The sequence below is a fragment of the Cherax quadricarinatus genome, chromosome 19 (assembly GCF_038502225.1).
Source record: "Cherax quadricarinatus isolate ZL_2023a chromosome 19, ASM3850222v1, whole genome shotgun sequence".
Lineage (NCBI taxonomy): Eukaryota > Metazoa > Arthropoda > Malacostraca > Decapoda > Parastacidae > Cherax > Cherax quadricarinatus.
Window position 1 is genome coordinate 42,463,648 of NC_091310.1, and position 12,320 is coordinate 42,475,967.

Here is a 12,320-nt window from a genome sequence, read left to right on the forward strand (position 1 = left end):
AGGGAGACATTAATAAAGTACTGAGGGTGTCGAACCAGGTAAGAACCAGGAATAATGGATTTAAGTTGGATAAATTTAGATTTAGAAAGGACATAGGTAAGTACTAGTTTTCTAACAGAGTTGTAGGTGCGTGGAACAGTCTTCCCAGTGGGGTGATAGAGGCTAGGACCTTGGGTAGCTTTAAGAAGAGACTGGACAAATATATGAGTGGGAGGGGCTGGGTTTGATTGGTGTCAAGGGGTACGGGAGTTATTTCTTGAGTAGCTTTAGGTAGATGTCGTTTTGATAAGGACCTGCCTCGTATGGGCCAGTAGGCCTTCTGCAGTGTTCCTACATTCTTATGTTCTTATGTTCTTATGGTGGTGATGGTGGATGGTATTGGTGGATGGTGGTGGTGGTGGTGGAGAATGGTATTGGTGGATGGTGGTGGATGGTATTGGTGGATGGTATTGGTGGTGGATGGTATTGGTGGATGGTATTGGTGGACGGTATTAGTGGATGGTGGTGGTGGTGGATGGTAATGGTGGATAGTGGTGGTGGTGGATGGTAATGATGGATGGTGGTGGTGGATGGTATTGGTGGATGGTATTGGTGGATGGTATTGGTGGATGGTGGTGGTGGATGGTATTGGTGGATGGTGGTGGTGGATGGTACTGGTGGATGGTGGTGGTGGTGGATGGTATTGGTGGATGGTGGTGGTGGTGGATGGTATTGGTGGATGGTGGTGGTGGGTGGTGGTGGATGGTGGAGGTGGTGGATGATGGTGGATGGTGGTGGTGGTGGGTGGTGGTGGTGGATGGTGGTGGTGGGTGATGGATGGTGGTGGGTGATGGATGGTGGTGGTGGTGGGTGATGGATGGTGGTGGGTGATGGATGGTGGTGGTGGGTGGTGGTGGTGGATAGTGGTGGTGGGTGGTGGTGGATGGTGGTGGATGGTGGTGGATGGTGGTGGATGGTGGTGGTGGTGGTTACCTGGAGGTTACCTGGAGGTTATTCCGGGGATCAACGCCCCCGCGGCCCGGTCCATGACCAGGCCTCCCGATGGATCAGGGCCTGATCAACTAGGCTGTTACTGCTGGCCGCACGCAGTCCGACGTACGAGCCACAGCCCGGCTGATCCGGCACTGACTTTAGGTATCTGTCCAGCTCTCTCTTGAAGGCAGCCAGGGGTTTATTGGCAATTCCCCTAATGCTTGATGGGAGGCTGTTGAACAGTTTTGGGCCCCGGACACTTATGGTGTTTTCTCTTAGTGTACCAATGGCGCCCCTACTTTTTATTGGCGGCATTTTGCATCGCCTGCCCAGTCTTTTACTTTCGTAGGGAGTGATTTCTGTGTGCAGATTTGGGACCATTCCTTCCAAGATTTTCCAAGTGTAGATTATGATATATCTCTCCCTCCTGCGTTCCAACGAGTACAAGTCAAGTGCTTCCAAGCGTTCCCAGTAGTTAAGGTGGTGGATGATGGTGGATGGTATTGGTGGATGGTGGTGGTGGTGGATGGTATTGGTGGATGATGATGATGGTGGTGATGGTGGGTGGTATTGGTAGGTGGTGGTGGTGGTGGATGGTATTGGTGGATGGTGGTGGTAGTGGATGATGGTGATGGTGGTGGATGGTGGTGGTGGATGGTGGTGGTGGTGGATGGTGGTGGTGGTGGATGGTGGTGGTGGTGGATGGTGGTGGTGGTGGATGGTGGTGGTGGTGGTGGTGGTGGTGGTGGTGGTGGTGGTGGATGGTGGTGGTGGTGGATGGTGGTGGTGGTGGATGGTGGTGGTGGTGGATGGTGGTGGATGGTGGTGGTGGTGGTGGTGGATGGTGGTGGATGGTGGTGGTGGTGGTGGATGGTGGTGGATGGTGGTGGATGGTGGTGGATGGTGCTGGTGGTGGATGGTGCTGGTGGTGGATGGTGCTGGTGGTGGATGGTGCTGGTGGTGGATGGTGCTGGTGGTGGATGGTGCTGGTGGATGGTGCTGGTGGATGGTACTGGTGGATGGTGGAGGTGGTGGTGGATGGTACTGGTGGATGGTACTGGTGGATGGTACTGGTGGATGGTACTGGTGGATGGTGGTGGTGGTGGTGGTGGTGGTGGTGGAGGGTGGTGGTGGTGGAGGATGGTGGTGGGTGGTGGTGGTGGAGGATGGTGGTGGGTGGTGGTTGTGGAGGATGGTGGTGGGTGGTGGTGGTGGAGGATGGTTGTGGGTGGTGGATGGTGCCTTCTTCAGAGATTAAGGAGATTTGTGCAATGTGGAATAGGGTGCAGGTATTTGCTGAAAAATATCACCCTGAGCAAGCTGAAACAAGCCATCTCTGCAACAAGATCAGCGACAGAACCATGTCCCATTTTAGGGAAATCTTAAAGAAGGGAAGTAACCCCAGATAAGGACTTGTTACCTAAAATCTTTATGGAAGGGGATTCCCCTTCCAAACAATAAGTGGTCTCTTACTCCTCCTCCCTATCTTCCAGATGCCATCAACAATCTTCAATAAAGGTAAGTAAAAATGTTATTTTATATGTTTATTTAAATGTTTATCTATTACTATTATTATTATTATTATAATGGGGAAGCGCTAAACCCGTAGGATTATACAGCGCCTGGGGGGGGGAATGTGGAAGGCATTCAGGCTTAATTCGGGGAACTGGAGCACAGATCCAATTTCCTAAATCAAGAGCCCCTCACCAACATCAAGGAACCTTCCCTGAGGGGTATCTATTACTAATTGTACTATGTATGCTTATTGTGTGTATGTAAAACTACAATTAATCTATATAAAATGTATTTTTTGTGAATATTTTTGGGTTTCTGGAACGGATTATTTGTATTTACATTATTTCTTATGGGAAATATTGCTTCAAGTTTCGAACGTTTCAACTTTAGAACTAGCTCCTGGAACGGATTAAGTTTGAAACTCGGGGTTCCACTGTACACATTTTAAGAAAAAGAGAGTAAATAAGTGAGATATGATATACAGTGGTCCCTCAATAATCATCCGGCCTGAAAATCGTCCATTTCGGAAATAGTCCCGTTATTTCGTCTAAACATTGGCTCGTAAATGGTCCATTAACTCGCTAATCATCCTTTGTCCGGGACACGTACTCACGCTCTGAGCCACCTGGGCCTGCCTTCCCAGCCAGTGTGCCATTGTTTACCAGTGAGCGACGGTCCCCTCACATGCTCCTACGAAATATTTCATAATATTCCATTGATTTTAGTGCTTGCAAGTGCTAAATAAGCTACCATGGCTCCAAAGAAAGCTTCTAGTGCCAGCCCTTTGGTAAAGAATGTGAGAAACACATAATTTATGAAAAAGTTTATAGAAAAATAAAAAGGTGGTGGTGGTAGAGTGGAAGCAGTTGTGATAGTGGTTGATGGTTGTAGTGATGGTGGTAGAAGGTAGTAGTGATGGTGGTAACAGTTGTAATAGTGGTAGAAGGTCGTAGTGATGGTGGTAGAGGGTTGCTTCTTTAATGATTCAGCAATTCTACCAACTCCTCCAATGTTGTTGGAGTAATATAGGGCTACAGAAAACACCGCCGCCTCAGCTGCTGCTTCACCACCATTATGGACAGCTTACTCTCAGTGGCCCTTATATACCCAACAACAACACAACACAACACCTCTCCTGACATACGTAATGACTTATTTTATTCATTCTAGAGTATATTCCATGTTTCTATGTTATTAATATTGTTTATGTCATATTAGTTGAATTGTGATAGATAAATGAGCTGTAGAGTTGATATTAGTGTCATATTCTCCAACAATAAACTTGCCATCCCTACCTCACACAAACAAGTCTCCAATAAGAACATAAGAAAGGGGGAACACTGCAGTAGGCCTGCTGGCCCATACTAGGCAGGTCCTTTACAATCCTTCCCACTTAGAACATAACAATGGAAGAACACTGCAGGTCTACTGGCCCATACAAGGCAGGTCCTTATCAAAATGACCTCTACCCAAAGCTACCCAAGAATTTACTCCCGTACCCAATGACACAAATCAAACTTAGCTCCTCCCACTCATATATTTGTCCAATATCTTCTTAAAGCTACCCAAGGTCCTAGCCTCGATCACCCTACTGGCAAGTGTGATGTTAAATAAGAACATAAGACCTTAAGAAAGTAGGAACACTGCAACAGGCCTGCTGGCCCATACTAGGCCGGTCCTTCACAAATCCAACCCACTAACAGAACAAATGCTACCCAAGCAATAAGCTCAGGTGCAAGTCCGACTCAAATCCAACCCCTCTCACTCGTGTATTTATCCGACCTAAATTTGAAACTACCCAATTTTTAGCTTCAATCACCCTACTAGGCAGACCGTTCCACTCATCAACTACCCCTATTACCAATGTTCATTTATACATTTTATTAGTGCTTTACATTTATTTGGCATTTTTTTCTATATTTATGCTAGGGAAGTTACCCCTGAAGTGACCTAGAGTCCTTATGGAGGGGGATTCCCCTTCCAAACAATAACCTCTCTTCCCTCTCTCCTCCTCCTGTCTTCCATTCATCAACAACAGCCTTCAATAAAGGTAACTGTCATGTTGAATGTTCATTCTTTTGTGCATGTAAATCTATCTTTTAGGTAAAAAAAAAATTGTTGTTGATACTTCTGGGTGTCTGGAACGAATTAATTGGATTTACATTGTTTCTTATGGGGAAAATTGATTCGAAAATCGTCTATTTCGATAATAGTCCCACTTCCAGGAATGGATTAAGGACGATAATTGAGGGACCACTGTATCATATGATGTATGGTATAGGATGTGATGAAAGCAGTATGGTGGACTGTGTTATCAGATAAAAGGTTGATGGGTTGATTCTATAACATAGCTGAACCACTTACCAAGAAACTTCTTCATCGCTATCCCACATAAGAGCATAGGAATGGAAGAACACTGCAGAAGGTCTTCTCACAAACTTATCCAATCTCCCTTCCAAGCTACCCAAATTTTCACTCTATAACCCCACTCGGTACATCAACAGATGCAACATTCTCCACCTGACCACAGCATTCTGAACCTGACTATAAATACTTGCGTACCTTCCACCCCAGGTAGATTTGTTTGTGACTTGAAAAAGCCCACTGTGTGGACGAAACATTGTCAATAAAGGATCACATTGAACATTAAAATGGTATAAAATACCGACAGGTTGTTAGGTAAGACACATATGCAACAGTTAGGTATCTTTATTATGAAACGTTTCGCCTACACAGTAGGCTTCTTCAGTCAAGTACAGAAAAGTTGATAGAAGCAGAAGATACTTGAAGACGATGTAATCAGTCCATCACCCTTAAAGTTTTGAGGTGGTCAGTCCCTCAGTCTGGAGAAGAGCATTGTTCCATAGTATGAAACAATATTGTTTCATACTATGGAACAATGCTCTTCTCCAGACTGAGGGACTGACCACCTCAAAACTTTAAGGGTGATGGACTGATTACATCGTCTTCAAGTATCTTCTGCTTCTATCAACTTTTCTGTACTTGACTGAAGAAGCCTACTGTGTAGGCGAAACGTTTCATAATAAAGATACCTAACTGTTGCATATGTGTCTTACCTAACAAGGATCACATTATACTGCATATGTGTTTATATTTCCATTGTGTCGGTATTTTATACCATTTATTTCCTTCTGGATGTTCATGTTTTTAGAGGTGACATATATATCAGATTATTATTTAGTGGTAGCTACAGTGGGAGTAAGGTACACAAGGTACAAGGAGAATGTCATCAGTAAGAGAGAAGTGAAAGGATATAAATTAAAGGAGATAGAGTAAGATATAAGCAACTACTGGGACAAAAGTGGGCTAGAGAGAGTACAGACAATGAGAAGAGATAGAGGAGGTATGGGGTAGATTCAAGAATGCAGTGTTAGTGCAGGCAGCAGAATTATGTTGGTATAGGAGGGTGAGTGTAGGAGGGAAGAGAAGTGACTAGTGGAATAATGAAGTAGAGTGGTAAGGGAGAAAAAGTTGGCAAAAGTTTTTTTACATGACAGAAGTAAAAGAGGTTAAAAGAGTGGTGAGGGAATGCAAAAAGAGAGCTCATGAGAGAGTGGGAAAGGTTTTATCAACAAATTTTGCTGAGAATCAGAAGAAGTTTTGGAGATCAATAAGTTGAGAAAGCCCAAGGAAAAAAAATTAATTTAACAGTTAAAAACAAAAGAGGGGAGCCATTAGATGGGAGGAGATGCTGAGAAGATGGAGGGAATAGTTAGAGGAATTGCTGCATGATGATGAAGAGAGGACAGCACTGAGCAAGGAAATGTAACACCTTTTAGGAATGGAAGAGCCAGATGTGAGTGTGGGGCAGGTGCATGAGGCAATGGGTAGAAAGGGGAATAAAGCAGCTGGGATGAATGGGATTAAGACAGAAATGTTAAAATCAGGTGGGAGATATAGCTTTGGAGTGGTTGGTGCATTAGTTCAATATATGCATGAAAGGTGAGAGGGTACCTAGGGACTGGCAGAGAGAATGCATAGTTCCTTTGTACATGTATATGGGAAAAGGGGATACAAGTGTGTAAGAATTATATGGAAATTACCCTATTGAGTATACTAGTTAAAGCATATGGTAATCACTGAATGAATGATGAGTAAGACAGAGAGTAGGGTTGCAGAGGTTTAAGGAAGGATAGGGGAGATGTACACCAAGTGTTTACACTGAAGTACATATGCAAATAATACTTAGATAAAGGTAAGGAACTTTTCATTGCATTTATGAATTTAGAAAAGGCATATAACAGGGGTAGATAGGAGAACAATGTGGCAGATGTTGCAGATGTATGGAACAGGTGGTAAGTTACTTGAAGCGGTAAAGAGCTTTTACATGGAGAGCAAGGTGCAGGGAGGTGGATTATTTTCCTGTAAAAGTAGATCTTAGACAGAGATGTGTAATGTCAGCATGGTTGTTTAACATATTTATACATGGGATTGTAAAAGAAGTGAATGCTAGGGTATTAGAAAGTGATGCGAAACCGAAAAGACAGTGAATCTGGTACAGAGTGGGAGTTGCCACAGTTGCATTTTGTCAATGACACAGGGTTCTTTAGGGAGATTCAGAAAAGATGGTGCAAAAGTTAGCTAATGAATTCGGGAGGGCATGTAAAAGAAGAAAATTAAAAGTAAACATAGGAAAGAGCAAGGTGATGAGAGAATAAATAATACATATATAGGGAACAAAAAGATTGGATATTAGACTGGAAGGATAATGGAGTAAGTAAATGTGTTCAAATACATTGAAGTGGACTTCTCAGCAGATGGTTCTATGATAGATGAGGTGAACAATAGAACTGACAAAGGGGAAAAAAGTGGGTGGTGCACTGAGGCATCAATGGAGACAAAGAACTTTATCCATGGAGCCAAAAAGGGGAATGTATCGGAGTACAGTGATAGCAACACTGTTGTATGGGTGTGAAGAATACATTTTGAATGTTACAGCAAGGATGCTGGAAATAATAGAGATGTTGTGTTTGAGAGCAATGTGTAATGTGAATATTATGCAGAGAATTCAGGGTTTGGAGATTAGGAAGATGTGTAGGGTTAATGAAAGATTATTCAAAGGGCTGATGAAGGGTTGTTGAGGCAGTTTGGAAATTTAGAGAAGATGGAAAAAAAAATAAGATGACTATAATCTGAGGTGGAGGGAAAGAGAGGTAGAGGTCATTCTAGGAAAGATTGGAAGGAGGGGATAAAGGAGGTCGAGTGCCAGGGGCTTGGATATCCAACAAGCTTGTGTGAGTGTGCTAGAGAGTAATGAAGGCAAGTGGTTTTTATGATTTGACATGCTGTTAGTGTGTGAGCAAGGTAACTTTTATGAAAGAGTTCTAGGAAACCAGTTAGCCAGACTTGAGTCATGGAGGTGAGAAGAACAATGCCTGCACTCTAAATGAGAGGTTGGGGATGTTGCAGTTCAGAAATCATTTGAACTGTGATGTCAGTGTCCTTTGTGGCAAGACTGATTGAATGAGTGACAGTGAAGGGGTTTTGTTCTTTGTCAAGTCATTCTACCTCAACAGGAAATGGACAGTGTTAAAAAAAAAAAAGGCTGATTTAATGCAACTTCTCATAGTCCTTGATGCTGTTTGAATGTATGTACCTGTTATACTAGAATACTCCTAGGTACTGTAGTTTTACTGCTACAATGCTGCTGTCTATCATCTTTCACTTTAGATTTTGCAGGCTGAAATTGCTACAATTAATATATGGTGGGGTTTTTCTAGCAATATTAGATATTCCTTACAATTTGACTGAACTCTCTGCTGTTGCTTATAATGATTTTCATAAGAGGATAATTACCTTGTATTTATTCTCTACTATTATTCAAATCACTCCTATTATGTCAACTGATGGTTTTATCAGTTCTGTGCAAGTCTGTCCGTCACAGAGACTTACCAAACTCCTGTCTGCACCTTCTTTTCCTTTACACATGAATATAGAGTAACATATTCTAGGATCCAAACTTCAATGCCTATGAAAGCTTTTAATAAAATGTAGTATTGAATTAGTCTGTGAAAAGCATTTAAAAATGGAACTTTACTTTTCATCATTGCTTTTAAGACTTGAATAATAGAAAATTTAACCCCTTCAGGGTCCAAGGCCCAAATCTGAAGTGGTGCCCCAGTGTCCAAGAATTTAAAAAAAAAAAAACTTGTTATTTTTTCTTACGAAATGGTAGAGAATCTTTTTCTGAAGGTAATAAAACAAAAAGTACGAAATTTGATGGAAAACTGACGAAATTATGCTCTCGCGAATTTTGATGTGTCAGCGATATTTACGAATCGGCGATTTTGCCGACTTTGACTCCCATTTTAGGCCAATTACATCATTCCAGTCAACCAAATTCTTAGCTATTTCACTAGTATTACTTCTATTCTATCGACTGAGCACAAGAAATCGCCAAGTCAACTGTTTCAACTACAAATTAAAGTGATCGGAAATTGTTAATTTGGCCAATTTAACACAAAGTTCAAAATATTCCAATTTCAAAATAGGGTCCAGAATAAACAATGTAGGTATTCCTGGAACTAAACTAACATTTCCTCTGTTCATTAGTTATGTTTTGAGGCTTTACAAATAAATTCCATTTTGATTTTTTATTCACATAATGAATTTTTATTCACACCAAAAAATAGAAGATTTACTGTTATGCAATACTGTAATAATTGTATAAATATCATCACCATATTTGTGAATGCATATTAGACCCACCAGCTGGCGTGTATTAGACGTGTGAGGTCATTTGTTTACTCTTGAATATCGGCAAAATTTAACATTTCTGCTGCTTTGAGCTCGGTTTCAAGCCATTTCCATTGCTAAAAACAATCAAAATCATCTCTATTTCTGTAATATGTCTTCCATTCTATCAAATGTGACCAAGAAATCGCAAATAGAACTATAAAAAAACATACGTAGAAACACTGCAAAGTCGCTGTTTCAATCGAAAAATCATGATTTCAGTTTTTTTCTCTCATTATACACAGCGTGCTGCAGGATCTGTTTTATGTGGTGCACACATACTACATAGATGTATCCTCTCATATCTAGGCCCAAATGTACCACTCACAGTTTATCAGAGTGAGCTGAGCTCATGACGTAGATCTACGGTTTGGACCCTGAACGTAAAGCCGTAGATCTACGGGACGGACCCTCAAAGGGTTAAAAGAAGTTACTGTATTGTTTTACAGTTCTTTGAGTTGGTGATTTTATTAGCAAGGCTAGTATTGCTCCAACTCATGCTGGGCTTCCTTCTCTAAATAATCTTGCATACATACAAAGGTGTATCACTGACAGTAATAAAGAAAAGATGCTTTCATCTTATTCTGTAGTACCATCTGATAGGTCCATTTGGTTCCAAAATGCCATCTGATACAGTTCCATTTTGTTAATTAGTTCCATCTGATACAGCTAGATGTCATTCTTCAGTGTTTGGTGTGAGTGCACTAGTTCAATTTGGTAGTGGCAGTTATTATTATGACTAGTGTCCAGCAGCCAGTGTAACAGGGAAGGCCCCAGCCACCATGCTAACTCAAGGGCATCCACCAATATTGTCTGATGGGGCAATCAAGCACACGTGCATCCTCTTATCTGTTGCTATATGAGGAAGATTACTTAATATATCCACACTGAACTATGTGCCAATAATGCTTCTGAACATGTTGAACTATGTCCTAACAATGCTTCTGAACACACTGAACTATGTGCCAATAATGCTTCTGAACACACTGAACTATGTGCCAATAATGCTTCTGAACACACTGAACTATGTGCCAATAATGCTTCTGAGCAGGGTGAACTATGTTCCAATAATGCTTCTGAACACACTGAACTATGTGCCAATAATGCTTCTGAACACACTGAACTATGTGCCAATGATGCTTCTGAACATGCTGAACTATGTGCCAATAATGCTTCTGAACACACTGAACTATGTGCCAATGATGCTTCTGAACACACTGAACTATGTGCCAATAATGCTTCTGAACACACTGAACTATGTGCCAATGATGCTTCTGAACATGCTGAACTATGTGCCAATAATGCTTCTGAACACACTGAACTATGTGCCAATAATGCTTCTGAACACACTGAACTATGTGCCAATAATGCTTCTGAACACACTGAACTATGTGCCAATGATGCTTCTGAACACACTGAACTATGTGCCAATAATGCTTCTGAACACACTGAACTATGTGCCAATAATGCTTCTGAACATGCTGAACTATGTGCCAATAATGCTTCTGAACACACTGAACTATGTGCCAATAATGCTTCTGAACACACTGAACTATGTGCCAATAATGCTTCTGAACATGCTGAACTATGTGCCAATGATGCTTCTGAACACACTGAACTATGTGCCAATGATGCTTCTGAACACACTGAACTATGTGCCAATGATGCTTCTGAACAGGCTGAACTATGTGCCAATAATGCTTCTGAACATGCTGAACTATGTGCCAATAATGCTTCTGAACACACTGAACTATGTGCCAATAATGCTTCTGAACACAATGAACTATGTGCCAATAATGCTTCTGAACACAATGAACTATGTGCCAATAATACTTCTGAACATGTTGAACTATGTGCCAATGATGCTTCTGAACACACTGAACTATGTGCCAATAATGCTTCTGAACACACTGAACTATGTGCCAATAATGCTTCTGAACATGCTGAACTATGTGCCAATAATGCTTCTGAACACACTGAACTATGTGCCAATAATGCTTCTGAACACAATGAACTATGTGCCAATAATACTTCTGAACATGTTGAACTATGTCCTAACAATGCTTCTGAACACAATGAACTATGTGCCGACAATGCTTCTGAACACAATGAACTGTGTGTCAACAATGCTTCTGAACACAATGAACTATGTGTCAACAGTGCTTCTGAACACACTGAATTATGTGCCAATAATGATTCTGAACACACTGAACTATGTGCCAATGGTGCTTCTGAACACACTGAACTGTGTGCCAATAACACTTCAGAACACACTATGTGCCAATGGTGCTTCTAAATACACTGAACTATGTGCCAATGGTGCTTCTAAATACACTGAACTATGTGCCAATGGTGCTTCTAAATACACTGAACTATGTGCCAATGGTGCTTCTAAATACACTGAACTATGTGCCACTGGTGCTTCTAAATGCACTGAATTATGTGCCTGTGATACTTCTGAACACTCAAATGAACATCACAGCTACTCAACACAATAATAAAGTTTTGTTATTGTTTTTTCAATTACAGTATGGGCTATTATAATTTTATTATTATTATTATTATTATTATTATTATTATTATTATTATTATTATTATTATTATTATTATTATTATTATTATTATTATTATACACTATTATTGCTATATTATTATTATTATTATTACTGGTGTTATTTCCTAGTATTTTATTATAATAACGAGTTACTGTTAAGCTAAAACCTATTCCTACCTTATTTAATAAAGTTTTCTTAGGTGGTTGTACATGCTACTTTTTCTTTCTACAATACTTCAAGGTTTAAAACATGCTGTGAAAGATCCCATTTATCGTCACTCAAACTACACCTTCCTCTTTATAGAAAGTGTTTTGTTTATTGAATATTATTACATAATGCCATTGTTTTGGTAATATCCTAGGTGGTATCTGCTGATATCATATTACTGATTATATATAATTACTGGCAAACTGATGAATAAGATAAATTTGGAACACTCGGGTGATGAACTTGTCTCATTAAAATCATTTCTACTTCTTCCAGTGTTGTTTTTACTTGTATGTGACTAAAGATGCCTGTTGT

At 40.8% G+C, this 12,320-nt stretch overlaps 1 protein-coding gene across 3 annotated transcripts in view; it reads right to left on the reverse strand.

Moving 5' to 3' along the window:
• Daao2 (D-amino acid oxidase 2) overlaps positions 1-12,320 on the reverse strand; it is a 64,126-nt gene that overhangs the window by 27,232 nt on the left and 24,574 nt on the right. The gene's annotated exons all lie outside the window — the stretch shown is intronic.